This window comes from Sus scrofa, chromosome 14 (genome assembly GCF_054392235.1).
Source record: "Sus scrofa isolate SSC_HxYL_T2T_F1_AM1 chromosome 14, Sscrofa_HxYL_maternal_Yorkshire_Landrace_v2.0, whole genome shotgun sequence".
Lineage (NCBI taxonomy): Eukaryota > Metazoa > Chordata > Mammalia > Artiodactyla > Suidae > Sus > Sus scrofa.
In genome coordinates, this window is record NC_139396.1 from 66,906,002 (window position 1) to 66,921,085 (window position 15,084).

The 15,084-nt window shown below is 37.6% G+C and overlaps 1 protein-coding gene and 1 long non-coding RNA gene across 10 annotated transcripts in view; both read right to left on the reverse strand.

Annotated features, from left to right (window-relative positions):
- The window catches only part of TTC28 (tetratricopeptide repeat domain 28), a 609,616-nt gene that overhangs the window by 321,395 nt on the left and 273,137 nt on the right, over nucleotides 1–15,084 (reverse strand). The window lies entirely within an intron of this gene.
- Nucleotides 2,833–9,048, reverse strand: LOC146396628 (uncharacterized). The gene is made up of 2 exons (XR_014825884.1): nucleotides 5,898–9,048; nucleotides 2,833–5,481 (listed from the first exon to the last, which is right to left on the reverse strand). It is a non-coding gene; the product is annotated as an uncharacterized LOC146396628 (long non-coding RNA).

Here is a 15,084-nt window from a genome sequence, read left to right on the forward strand (position 1 = left end):
ATTAGTATTATTAGCGATGCAAATTATTACAGTTAAAAACCACACAAGCGTTCCATTTATGCCCTATTCTCAAAGTTACTGTGATCATCCTAATTCTATAATCTGCATGAAATAAGATATAGCTCATTGGGATAGGGAAGTTTCCTAAAGGGGTGAGAAAATGTGTCTCCTTGACTTTAATTAGGAAGAGGAAGTGAAGATTTTTCCTTTCCTTTCACTTCCCAAGGTGCTAAGGCCCTGGACCCATGTGAAACCAGAGGATTCACACTCAGATCTAACTTCAAAGCAACTGGCTTCTTTCCATTGAAGTATACTGCTGCCTTGACTGAAGTTTTATTCAGTACATTAGTCATAATACCTTTCTCTATCAAAATAAATAACTTTAACCAGCTGGTCTTTTTTTGTATTTACTTGATTAATTTTATTACATTTATAGCTATACAACAATCATCACAACCAAATATTTACAGTATTTCCATCTCAAAGCCTCAGTGCATCCCCCTACCCCCCAAGCTGTCTCATTTGGAAACCATAAGGTTTTCAAAGTCTGTGAGTCAGTATCTGTTCTGCAAAGAAGTTCATTGTGGCCTTTTTTTAGATTCCACATGTAAGTGACAGCATTTGATGTTGGTGTCTCATTGTCTGACTGACTTCACTTAGCATGATAATTTCTAGGTCCACCCATGTTGCTACAAATGCCATGATTACTTTTAATGGCTGAGTAATATTACATTGTGTATAGGTACCATATTTTCTTTATCTACTCCTCTGTCAATAGACATTTAGGTTGTTTCCATGTCATGTCTTGGCTACTGTACATAGTACTGTAATGAACATTGGAGTACATGTGTCTTTTCAAGTCATGGTTTTCTCTGGATAGATGCGCAGGAGTGGGATTGCTGGATCAAATGGTAATTCTATTTTTACTTTTCTGAGGAATCTTCATACTGTTTTCCACAGTGGTTGCACCAATTTACATTCCCATCAACAGTATAAAAAAGAATGAAATTAGATGACTTCCTAACACCATATACAAAAATAAACTCCGAATGGATTAAAGACCTAGATATAAAAACAGCTGGTCTTTTTTATTTTTTTTTAATATTTTTTTTTTATTTTCCCACTGTACAGCAAGGGGGTCAGGTTATCCTTACATGTATACATTACAATTACAGTTTTTCCCCCACCATTTCTTCTGTTGCAACATGAGTATCTAGACATAGTTCTCAATGCTATTCAGCAGGATCTCCTTGTAAATCTATTCTAAGTTGTGTCTGATAAGCCCAAGCTCCCGATCCCTCCCACTCCCTCCCCCTCCCATCAGGCAGCCACAAGTCTCTTCTCCAAGTCCATGATTTTCTTTTCTGAGGAGATGTTCATTTGTGCTGGATATTAGATTCCAGTTATAAGTGATATCATATGGTATTTGTCTTTGTCTTTCTGGCTCATTTCACTCAGGATGAGATTCTCTAGTTCCATCCATGTTGCTGCAAATGGCATTATGTCATCCTTTTTGATGGCTGAGTAGTATTCCATTGTGTATATATACCACTTCTTCCGAATCCAATCCTCTGTCGATGGACATTTGGATTGTTTCCATGTCCTGGCTACTGTGAATAGTGCTGCAATGAACATGCGGGTGCACGTGTCTCTTTTAAGTAGAGTTTTGTCCGGATAGATGCCCAAGAGTGGGATTGCGGGGTCATATGGAAGTTCTATGTATAGATTTCTAAGGTATCTCCAAACTGTTCTCCATAGTGGCTGTACCAGTTTACATTCCCACCAACAGTGCAGGAGGGTTCCCTTTTCTCCACAGCCCCTCCAGCACTTGTTATTTGTGGATTTATTAATGATGGCCATTCTGACTGGTGTGAGGTGGTATCTCATGGTAGTTTTGATTTGCATTTCTCTTATAATCAGCGATGTTGAGCATTTTTTCATGTGTTTGTTGGCCATCTGTATATCTTCTTTGGAGAAATGTCTATTCAGGTCTTTTGCCCATTTTTCCATTGATTGATTGGCTTTTTCGCTGTTGGGTTGTATAAGTTGCTTATATATTCTAGAGATTAAGCCCTTGTCAGTTGCATCATTTGAAACTATTTTCTCCCATTCTGTAAGTTGTCTTTTTGTTTTCTTTTGGGTTTCCTTTGCTGTGCAAAAGCTTTTCAGTTTGATGAGGTCCCATGGGTTTATTTTTGCTCTAGTTTCTATTGCTTTGGGAGACTGACCTGAGAAAATATTCATGATGTTGATGTCAGAGTGTGTTTTGCCTATGTTTTCTTCTAGGAGTTTGATGGTGTCCTGTCGTATATTTAAGTCTTTCAGCCATTTCGAGTTTATTTTTGTGCATGGTGTGAGGGTGTGTTCTAGTTTCATTGCTTTGCATGCAGCTGTCCAGGTTTCCCAGCAATGCTTGCTGAATAGACTTTCTTTTTCCCATTTTATGTTCTTGCCTCCCTTGTCAAAGATTTGACCATAGGTGTCAGGATTTATTTCCGGATTCTCTATTCTGTTCCATTGGTCTGTCTGTCTGTTTTGGTACCAGTACCACACTGTTTTGATGACTGTGGCTTTGTAGTATTTCTTGAAGTCTGGGAGAGTTATGCCTCCTGCTTGGTTTTTGTTTCTCAGGATTGCTTTGGCAATTCTGGGTCTTGTGTGGTTCCATATAAATGTTTGGATTGTTTGTTCTAGTTCTGTGAAAAATGTCATGGGTAATTTGATAGGGACTGCATTGCATCTGTAGATTGCTTTGGGCAGTATGGCCATTTTTACAATATTGATTTTCCCAATCCAGGAACATGGAATATCTTTCCATTTCTTTACATCTTCTTTTATTTCTTTGATTAAAGTTTTATAGTTCTCGGCATATAGGTCCTTTTCCTCCTTGGTCAGGTGTATTCCAAGGTATTTGATTTTGTGAGGTACAATTTTAAAAGGTATCGTATTTTTGTATTCCTTTTCTAATGTTTCATTGCTGGTATACAGAAATGCAACTGACTTCTGAATGTTAATCTTATATCCTGCTACTTTGCTGAATTTATTAATCAGTTCAAGGAGTTTTTGGGTTGAGTCCTTAGGGTTTTCTATGTATAGTATCATGTCATCTGCATACAGTGACAGTTTTATCTCTTCCTATATGGATGCCTTTTATTTCTTTGGTTTGTCTGATTGCTGTGGCTAGGACTTCCAAAACTATGTTGAAGAGCAGTGGTGAGAGTGGGCATCCCTGTCTTAAAACAGCTGGTCTTACTGTAACCTTCCAGGAGGGGAGGGAGGAACTAAGATATATATGAGTTTCTGCAACAAAGGGCAGGTAACAGGAACAAAAGAGGCCTGGGCTCCCTGGAATCATCCCTTTGATATGCACCTCTGCTGTCAGGGCCAGTATCCTGAGTTTTCACAGCCTGCAGGACTCACTGGCTCTCCCCCTTGGAGGTGACTGTGACATTCTTTGTTTTATCCTTAACTATAGCCCTGGGTATTTCAGACCTATTTAAAATTAAAACAAACAAAAACAAACAAACAAAAAAACCACAAGAGCCACAAATATTTGGAACCACAAATGAATATGTCATATTACAAGCAATAAAGTGCTGGTTAATAGAACTTCCACAACTATGACCCTGAAATAAAAAACTCACAGGAAGGAAAAATGATAACTGCTGGAAAAATGCTAGTAATCATTCCCTAAAGATCCTTATATAGTAAATGGGACTACTGAGTCCTCAAGTCTAGAACCATCTCCTTTCCCAGCCCTCCTATCCTCCCACTTCCCTCAGCCTCACTCTTCTCAAAGAGCCAAAGTCACTGAATTAGCCAAGGTGCCTGCCAATGACCTTTTATGGATCTGCATGAGTTTGCTCACAAAGTCCAAGGCAAAGGAACTTTGAGAGTTTGGCAAAGAAATTTATTTTTAGTTGTTTTTATTTTTAAAAGAAAACATCATCACAAAAACATTAATACTCTGGGTACATAAACAAGAAAAAGTTCTTGTGAAGCTGACACTTTTTTCCAAAGACTTTACAGTATAGAAATCAGAACTTAAAACCCAGAAAGGCATATTATGCTGGTTTTTCAAAACTGACAAAGGAGTTCCCATTACGGCACAGCGGTTTAAGAATCTGACTACAGTGACTCAGGTTGCTGCAGAGGTATGGTTTGATCCCCAGCCCAATGCAGTGGGTTAATTCAGGATCTAGCATTGCTGCAGCTGTGGTGTAGGTTGCAGCTACAACTTGGATTTAATCCCTGGCCCAGGAACATTTATGTATCATGGTGTGACCATTAAAAAAAAATAAAAAATAAAAAAGACAAAGAATTATAAAATTACAGAGTTTGAAGAGATCTTAAATAGTTACACAGACCATCATCTTCATTTCAAACAAAATTTATTAAAGTAATTGGGAATTCATTCAATGTTAAAACTTTCAGAAAAAAAGCCAGCATTCATAGGGAAGAAACTATTTCACATAACTAAACTGAAACACTCATTCTACCTTATAACCTTGTAAGTTGTTATTAGATATTCAGGGTGAGAGTTGGTTATAGGGATGGTTTATGTAAATTAAAGGAAAACAAACACTAAATGCACTAGTAAACAAAAAGGTACAACCATGGATGCTTTTCATATATGTATCATTTAATCTCTACAACAATCTATGAAATAGATAACATTAGCCCATTTTACTAAGCAGATACTAATGTTCAGAAGGGAAAATAAAAAATGTTCAAGGTCAGAAGGTAATAGGTAGCAGATCTGGGATATTGACTCGGGCTTGTCTAACTATCTATGTATTAGCTCACAGTTCCTCATTCTTTATGCCAGATATTACCAACCTTGTCAAAATGGCTGTGCATTGCTTTCATTCTACTATGTCAGATTGGATCACAGACAGCAACTTGAACAGCCAGGGTTGAAGACATGTGCTGGCTAAGAGCTCTTATCTAAAACACTGATCAACTATATGATCATTGGAAACATCTAAAAGTCAGGAGCAGTGACACCAACTCACCAACTTACCAAGCTGGCTGATAATGGGCCACAAATTATGCAGGAACTAAAAGCCACTTGTTAGTGCAGGTAGCTGATAATAGCCTTTGCAAGTGACAAGGAATAGGACTGGTGGACATAAATATCCATGAAAACTGTTTAACAGCCTTGGTATACCCTTCACAGATTGCCAATCTCTATAACATACAGGACTTTTTACATACAGACAATGCAAATAATTTAGAGGAAGGGGAGCAAGGAAGGATTACAGTAAAAATAAGACACCCAGGGAGTTCCCGTCGTGGCTCAGTGGTTAACGAATCCAACTAGGAACCATGAGGTTGCAGGTTCGGTCCCTGGCCTTGCTCAGTGGGTTAAGGATCCGGCATTGTGGTGAGCTGTGGTGTGGGTCACAGACGCGGCTGGGATCCCGCATTGCTGTGGCTCTGGCGTAGGCCAGTGGCTATAGCTACGATTCGACCCCTAGCCTGGGAACCTCCATATGCCACAGGAATGGCCCTAGAAAAGGCAAAAAGACAGAATAAATAAATAAATAAAATAAAAATAAGACACCCAGCCCATTGTTTCAGTAGGAGTTGGGGAAGAGTACTGGACAAGTACACCGTATAGCACACAACAAAGAAAGCAAAATAAATCAAAAGGAAAAAAACAAAAATGCAAAAAAATCAAAAATGTATTCTGAGGTGATCAGGGTAGAAACAAACTAAAGCTTTTAAAGGAGGAGTTTCTGCTATGCCACAATGGGTTAAGAATCTGACTGCAGTGGGTCCAGTTGCTGCACAGGCTCAGGTTTATTCCCCAGCCTGGCAGAGTGGGTTAAAGGACCTGGTGTTGCCATAGCTGTGGCATAGGTTGCAGGTGTAGCTCAGATTCAATCCCTGGCCTGGGAACTTCTATATGCCACAGGTGTGGCCGTAAAAAAATATTTTAAAGGAAAAGTTCTTGAAAATTACTGCTCTTTTCTCCTCTGCATATGCTTCTTTTATTTACCACTCTTCTTCATTTACAGTGCACTCCATTCAATTTCATATTTCACCCTTAGAATTTCATTAACAGAACCTCACCACATGTAGCTTGAGAAGCAATGATTAATATATTACTCAGCAAAATATATATGCATAAGCACCTAATGCCCCAGATCATCGAATATACTCCTAACACACTCGGGGCTAGTGAGGCCCACTGAGAAGGGCAGCAGGAAGAATAGTACTCATACAATCTCACACGTTTTGAGAGAGACAGAGAAAGACTTCAAGGGATGAGATTTTGACATCTCCCTTTATAACTATCAGATTGGTATCAACCGATCAAAACCAAAAGCAGGCTTGCCATTTGAGTATGAAGCAAGCATGAAAAGCCAGCCACATGCCTTTCCACTATTCTAAATCAGTCTAGAACCTGTACCTTGGTTTCAGACAGTCCACCTAGTGCTTGAGGGCTGTGATAGGAGAAGATTCACCCTCAGGTAAAATCTATAGAATAAAACTGCCATTATTCTCTTAGATACTAGAAACAACCGTAGAATTCATAAATGTGGTCTCAGGTTGTCCAAAAAATATGAAAGCCATAGATGAACCTTTAGCCCTTCCTCACATGCACAGTGGCCCTTGAGACTTCTCATTTGCCTCCTATCCTTGAAAGGTGGAATATAGCTGAAGGGAAAGGGGACTCACCAGGGCTCCCAGAGGGTACTAGGTATAGGCCTAGCCTAGCAGGCCTCCAGAGGTTATCTGAGCCAAGGTAAAGCACGTAGATTTCCTAAAGTCCTGAGAATTAGCCTCACCTGAGATGTCAGTGAGGCTTCCCTGACATCTAGTGGAACTAGACTGACTTCTCCATGTTTGGATCAGAAGAGACAGACATCCACAAGCTGTAGACATACCCAGTTGTTTGGGAGCTGACTTCCAAACATGTGAAGCTTTCATTCATGATTGAATGCTACTTAAGAGTTATAGACTGCTAACCAATCGATGGCTTCTGATCCCATACTCCCTGCTCAAGTGAACACAGAGAAACGAAATGTCAGACTCTTTAAACATGCCAACTGGAAATCAAAGTAAAATGCTGAAGGTAAAGTGACAGCTCAGTGTTTCTCTCTAGTATAAATTCCCTGATGTTCACTCTTAAAAGAATTGTCCCAGTCCGTTTCTGTTTGACATTTCCCTCCTTGCTCAAGCTAAAGTGGGGCCTGTGCATAATTACTGATGAACTAAATGCCCACAAGACCACCTCAAGGGACACAAACAGTGCCCTGACACAAAAAGCAAAATCAATAATCTGCTGCTCTATGTCACATGGAAATCCTGACTGCTGTCAGCAGACAGGAGGAGGAGGCTTAGGGGTTGCAGTAGAGACAATTAGAGCCCTTGGAAAAGCAGAGGAGAAAGTAATGAAACCTCCCAAGTTCATCAGTCACACACACACACACACACACACACACACACACACACACACACACACACAATGAAAAGGCCACATAGCCAGAGGTCATATTTTTCCAGCCTGCTAAATTAAAGTGACTGAAAACCTCTGTAATTACAAAGAAACAGATGAAATTGTTAACTAAATTGTAAATGCACTTTAAATGTCATAAGTTTTGATGCAATTTAATATTTTAAACGGACATTTCTCAGTATAGTCACTGATTGTATACCAAGCAGATGGGGACATAAGCCATGTCCATTACCAGGAATGAACAAACGCCCATCCATCTGCCTGAGTGGTACAAAAGTATACTACAGAGAAAGCGAAGAGTAAACCCTCTCTGACTGGAGTTATAGAAAAGAGCACTGGAAAGGAGCCAAGAGGCCTGGGTTCCAGTCTCAGTTCTCCATTTATTTACTCTGACCTTAGGCAAGTCACAACCTCTCTGGGCCTCAGTTTCCTCATCTGTGAAAGAGAGAAAAATAATCCCTGACATAACCGTGTTACAAATTACTATAAGGATAAAATAAGACCAAATAAGAAAAAATGTTCTGTAAAAAGTTAGATACAAACGTAAGCAATCATTATAACTTATGCCATTTTGTATTTGGGGTAAAATAAGAAAACAAATCATTACTTACTATAGTCCAGAAAGATCTGAATTAACTTTGCAGTTATCAGTTGGTTAAAAAAAAAAAAAAAAAATCTCAGTGCATTACTATTAATCCCCTGGAGTACCCAACACTTCTAAAAAAATTAAGTCAACAATGAAGATGAGACAACAGTCTTCATGTACGAAACCAGCATACCTGTCTAGTATGTAACCAGAAGGCTGAAAGAGTAGATAAATGTACTTCTTTTCATAACTAACTCATTAGCAGAGAGTGATGTAAGCACTGGAGAGAAAGATCTATTCTCTCTCACCTTTCTTTGTCCCTTCTTAAACCCATTTTATATAAAACAGCAACTAAAGAAGACTGTAATAAGAGCAGTACTAAGGTGGTAAGTCTAAACATTAATCGCATTCCACATAAAGTACAATTTTCTCATAGCTTTATCAACCTATTTTTTTATTATGCATTCTATGCATCTAACAGATTTAACAGCAATTTTAGAATTCAAATGTGTGTGTATGATGAATGTTGCTAAGAAAATCTGGATCTTTATTTCAGTTTCTAGTATTTTTAAAGTACTAATAGTTTTTAGTTATCTGTTCATCCAAAAAAAAGTTGTGTTTTTTTTTCATGACTTAATGTGTTTTGTTCAAACTCTCCAAAAATTCGCTTTGGGGTTAATCACAAGAATGGAAAGTTTTAGCTTTGATGAAATATTTTTTGAGGTCCACATAAGGTTAAACTAGAAGATATTTCACACTTTGAGCTGTACAGGACTCCATGAATGGAACTGTATTTCTAAAATCATTCTTTGTTGTTATCATAGGGTCCACCAGACTAAGGAGACACAGACACACACACACACACACACACACACACACACACACACACACACACACGAATCCCTGAGTTAGAGGGAAGCCATCACAACAATGCAATCAGAAACAAAGAGGGCTAGAGTTAAGGTAATGATAGTGGACAAACAGACAATGATTCAAGAAGTATTTAGAAAACCCCTTTGCTCAATTTCAGACCTTAATGTACTGCTCTATGCACATATAGAAAACAGATAATTTTATAGTAAATAAAGGTTGAGAATCACTATTAAAATCCTCAAGAAACATTTCTCCAGAGCTGTCAGGAAAGGACTAGCAACACTGCACAACCTGTGTTCTGCAAACAAAAGAACTCACTCTCATAACAAACGGAGCTCCATTTTACATGTGCAGAGAAAGGATTGCTTAGTCCACTAAAAAAGAAAAATACTACCAAAACAGAAAGGAGAACATCATATCTTAATATAGTCTTCCATCGTTTCAGCCTTGGGCTCACCTGATCTGAAGAATTCCTATATGCTTTGAGAGGTGAAAAGCCTTTGTGAATAATTGAAGACAAAATAATGAAACCCTAGAATGTCAGAGACATAATATAGTTTTGTAGAATTCATCATGGAGCTTTTAAATTCCCAAATACTACATGCTGAATAATTTATTCTTGTGTCAATATGGGGCCAGCAGATGTTCATTCAGAGCCAATATTAACCCTCCTCAAGCTGAAAAGCAGGAAAATAGGCTCTGTCTGAGATGGAAGAAGGCACTTAGTTTAAGTGAGATTATCTTGGTATTTATGAGAAAATTAAAGCAGCTTTGGAAGTCAAGAAAAACACTACTTAGTCGGCAATCTTTTATCAAAGTCTGCTTATAAAGATAAGGAGGTGAATTTCATGACAAAACACAAATGGTTGATACAGAGCAAGCTGATAACACCACTCTCTCCTTTCAGAAGGGTCCCTGGGGGCTTTTCACTGATTCTGTCTAAGACTATCTTTTAGTGGCTTATTGATATTTACCTCCCTTTTCAGGTCACTAATTCCTGGTGCAGTTTTGGACTCTCTACTGTGTTTTAGTTTCTGGGTATTCTCCTCTTTATGACCCACCTCTAATTCAGTTCACTTTAATTAAAAAGAGAATAAGGCAGAACAAAGTTGAAAACTTAAGCAACAATAAAGTTTAAAGTTTCAACAATGGTATATTAAATCTCCAAACTGGAAACCAATGCCTTAAATCTCATTCATTCATTCACTCATTCAACAGCTAGTTGCTATCGACTATGTACAAAGTAGTGTGCCAGGGCTGAAAAAAGATAGGATGTTTAATCACTTATTCTTTCTCTCTTTTCTTGTCTTTTTAGGGCTGCACCCATGGCATATGGAGGTTCCCAGGCTAGGGGTCAAATCGGAGCCTGCTGGCCTACATCACAACAACAGCAACTCGCGATCTGAGCTGTGTCTGCAACCTACACCACAGCTCACAGCAACACTGGATCCTTAACCTACTGAGCGATGCCAGGGATCGAACCTGCGTCCTCATGGATACTAGTCAGATTCGTTTCCACTGAGCCACAACAGGAATGCCTTATCAATTATTCTAAAGATTTATTAAACAGGGGAATATACATGCACATGTCTGAAAATCTGCAGAAGCTTCCCATCAATGTGGTGAAAATGATGTACTAGGCTAATGTGGAAAGAGACAGCTTTCAATCTGAAAACACACAATAAGGTAGAATATATGAAAATAATTTTGGCTACATGTCTGAAACCATATCCAAAAAAGGGAAATCCCTCAAGTGCTAGAAACAAAGAGGAAATAAAGACAGAGTTATGAGCAGTAGGTGAAACCAATAAAGCTCCCAGGAAAAGTAATGGAATCAATCACAGGCTTCAGCCACAGAAGGGACGCCCTGTTGCCACCTCAGCGGGAGGTGGCCAGGCTGCAGGTTTCATGCATGCTGCTCAGTGGACATGAACTATCTGAATAAAAACAAAAATAGTCAAGATCTGTGCATGAAATAGGGACTAGAAAAACTCCACCTACCACCCAGAATGGTAATGTAGATGGGAAAAATTTGTATCCCAAGAGTCACGCATAATTCAACAAACTAAAAGAATCAAATTTGAAACTCTAGAAATAAAAGAGGGTGGGGACCTCATTTGTGGGGGTGGGAGGTAGAACTTCAATAGGTGGTCTGAACAACAAATACACAGATGATAATTAGAGACTAGGAATATTAACTCAAGGAAATCACTCAAATTTAGGACAGACAAGGAGATAAACACAGGAAAGAGGCTGAGACAAAGAAGACAAAGAAACAAAAGAAGACAGAATAAGATAGTTCAAATACATCTAACAAGGCTTCCAGAAGAGAATCAAGAGAAAAATGAAAGACACAATTGAAGAATAATATCTAGAACAGATCTTACTCCACAAATGAGAAAATTCCAACCCAGAATTGTCTTCAATCATACAGTTTGCCAGAAGCAAAGCTGGCAGAACACAGATCCTTAGCTTTCCACTCCTCTGTTATCAAATATCTTTTCAAAAGGAGAACCCCATTTTTTTTAAAAAAGCATAGCAGCCTGAAATTTCTTTTGGTCATTTTATTATTTAAGTATTTAACTGTATCTGACATAGTGCTAAAATCCTTGTGTGTTACTACAACTGATTTTCAAAACAACCCTATTATTATTTTCTTTTTACAGATAAGAAAACTGAGGCTCAAAGAGAAGCAACTTGCCCAAAGTCATACAAGTGGTGAATGACAGATCCAGGATTCAAGCAAAGGTGTATCTGATTCCAAAATGTATACCCTTTTAAAAAGCATGTTTATTGAAGTATAACTGAATTATAATGTTGTGTTGGTTTCTGGTATACAGTAAAGTGATATAAAGTACAGTTATATATATGTATATATATTTATATAATTTATTTACATATATTATATATAATTGTATTTTTTTCATTTCCTTTCCATTATGGAATACTGGATGCTAAACATAGTTCCCTGTACTATACAGTATGACCTTGTTGTTTATCTATTTTATATACAGTATTTTGTATCTATTCATTCTAAACTCCTAATTTATCCCTCCCCACCCCCTTTCCCTTTTGGTAACCATAAGTTTGTTTTCTATGTCTGTGAGCCTGTTTCTGTTTTATAAACAAGTTCATTTGTACCATATTTTAGATTCCACATATAAGTGATAGCATTTGGTAATTGTTTTTATCTTTCTGACTTACTTCACTTAGTATAATAATCTCTATCCATGTTGGTCCATTCATGTTTCTGTAAATGGCATTATTTCACTATTTTTTATGGCTGAGTAGTATTCCATCATGTATATATACCACATCTTCTTTATCCATTCATTTGTTGATAGACATTTAGGTGGCTACTATGTCTTGGCTATTGGAAACTAACTATGAACATTGGGGTGAATGTATCCAAAAGGCATACTCTTTTTTGTTGTTGTTTTGTTTTTGTTTTTTAGGGCTGTACCCGCGGCATATGGAGGTTCCCAGGCTAGGCATCGAATCGGAGCTACAGCTGCCAGCCTACGCCACAGCCACACCAGATCTGAGCCATGTCTGCGACCTACACCACAGATCACGACAATGCCAGATCCTCAATCCACTGAGCAAGGCCAGGGATTGAACCCACAACTTCATGGTTCCTAGTTGGATTTGTTTCTGCTGCGCCACAATGGGAACACCAAAAATAGGCACACTCTTAACCATTATATAACAATACCTCTATAGTGACATAGCTTTAAAATAATAAGGCACCCCTAAAAGTTACACTCAAAGATCAATTTCATTATATCACAGTTTCACTGTACACTTGGAGTATGATTTTTATAAAGTACAGTCAACCCTCTATATCCACAGGTTCTGCATTTGCAGATTCAACCAACCACAAATGGGAGAAAAAATTAACCCCAGAGAGTTTCAAAAAGCAAAATTTAAATTTTCCATGCACTACCATGCATTTACATGACATTTCTATTGTATTTAGTATTATAAGTAGAGATGATTTAAAGTATACAGGAGGATATGTGTAAGTTATATGCAAATATAATGCCATTTAATATAAGGGACTTGAGCATCCCTGGATTTTGGTAATCTATGAGGAGTCCTGAAACCAATCCTCCATATATACCAAGGACTGACTATACTATGAATCAATTTAATATACAGTGTATTGCCCTATATGTTGACAACCACAGGGAGCCTTAAGGATTTTTTTTTAATTTTTTTTATTGTTATTTCCCCAATACAATTTTTTTTCTACTGTACAGCATGGTGACCCAGTTACACATACATGTACACATTCTTTTTTCTCCCATTATCATGCTCCATTATAAGTGACTAGACATAGTTCTCAGTGCTACACAGTAGGATCTCATTGCTAATCCATTCCAAAGGCAATAGTCTGCATCTATTAACCCCAAGTTCCCAATCCAGTCCACCCCCACCCCTTCCCCTTATTTTTTGGAGTACTCACAAATTTTTTCAATTAATGAATATATTAAAAGCAAACAGGACAAAAACCTATGCTAAAATTCATAAGGAATCTCAAGGAACCCCAAATAACCAAAACAATTTTGAAAAAGAACAAAGTTAGAAGACTCATACCCCTGATTTCAAAACTTAACTACAAAGCTGCAGTAATCAAAAGCATGTCATACTGGCAAACAGATAGATACAGGTTGATGGAATACAATACAGAATCCAGAAATAAACCTTCATACAGATGGTCAACTGATTTTCAACAAGTATGCCAAGATCATTCAACAAGAAAAGGATAGTCTTTTCAACAAATAGTATGGAAAACTGGATATTCACATTCAAAAGAATGAAACTGGACCCTTATCTTACACTATATACAAAAATTAACTCAAAATGGATCAAAGACCTAAACATAAGAGCTAAAAGTATGAAACTCTTAAAAGAAAACATAAAGGAAGAGATCACAACACTGGATCTGGTAATATTTTGTTGGATACAACACTAAAAGCAGAAGCAACAAAAGGAAAAAAAAATAGACAAAGGAGACTTCATCAAAACTAAACACTTCCATGTAACAAAGGACACTATCAGGAGAGTGAAAAGACAACCCACAGAATGGGAGAAAATGTTTTCAAATCATATATGTGATAAGGGATTAATGTCCAGAATAAATAAAGAACTCCTATAATTCAACAAATATATATATGTGTGTGTGTGTGTGTGTGTGTATGAGTTCCCTTGTGGCTCAGCAGATTAAGAATCTGATGTTGTCACTGCTGTGGCTCTGGTTACAGCTGCGGTGTGGGTTTGATTCCAGGCCCAGGAACTTCTACATGCCATGGGCATGGCCAAAACAAAAAAACAAACAAACAAACAAAAAACAAAAAACCCCAAAACAAACAAAACAGAACAGTATAAAAATGGGCCAAGGACTTGAACAGACATTTTTCCAAAGAAGATATATAGTGAGCACACGAGAATATGTTCAATGTCTTTCATAATGAAGGAAATCAAAACCTCAATGATATACTACTTCATATCCACTAGGATGGCTATTATCAAAAGATGACCCAAAAAAGGGTGTTGACAAAGATGTAGAGGTGGAGGAATTGGAACTCTGGTGCATTGCAAGTGGGAACATAAAATGGTATAGCCACTGTGGAAGACAGTTTAGCAGCTCCTCAAAAAGTTAAACATAGAATTACCATATGATCAACCAATTCCATTTCTAGGTATACAACATGCTCCAAAAGTGGATAGTAGAGACTTAAATAGATATTTGTATATCAATGTTCATGGTAGCACCATTCACAATACTCAACATATAAAAACAACCAATTGTCCATCAATGGATGAATGGATAAACAAAATGTGACATTTACATACAATGGAATATCATTCAATCATACAAAGAAACAAAATTCTGATACAGGTGACTCATAGCTGAACCACAAAAACATGCTGAATGAAGTAAGTCAGATGTAAAAGGACAAATATTTTATGACTTAATTTATGTGATGTACCTGGAATAGGCAAATTCATACAGACAGAAAGCAGAAGATAAGTAACCAGGACTAGAGGTAACCTAGGAGGAATGAGGAGTTAACATTAATGGGTACTAAGTTTCTGTGTGGGGTGATGAAAATATTCTGCAACTGGAGAGTGGTGCTTTTTGCACAACTGT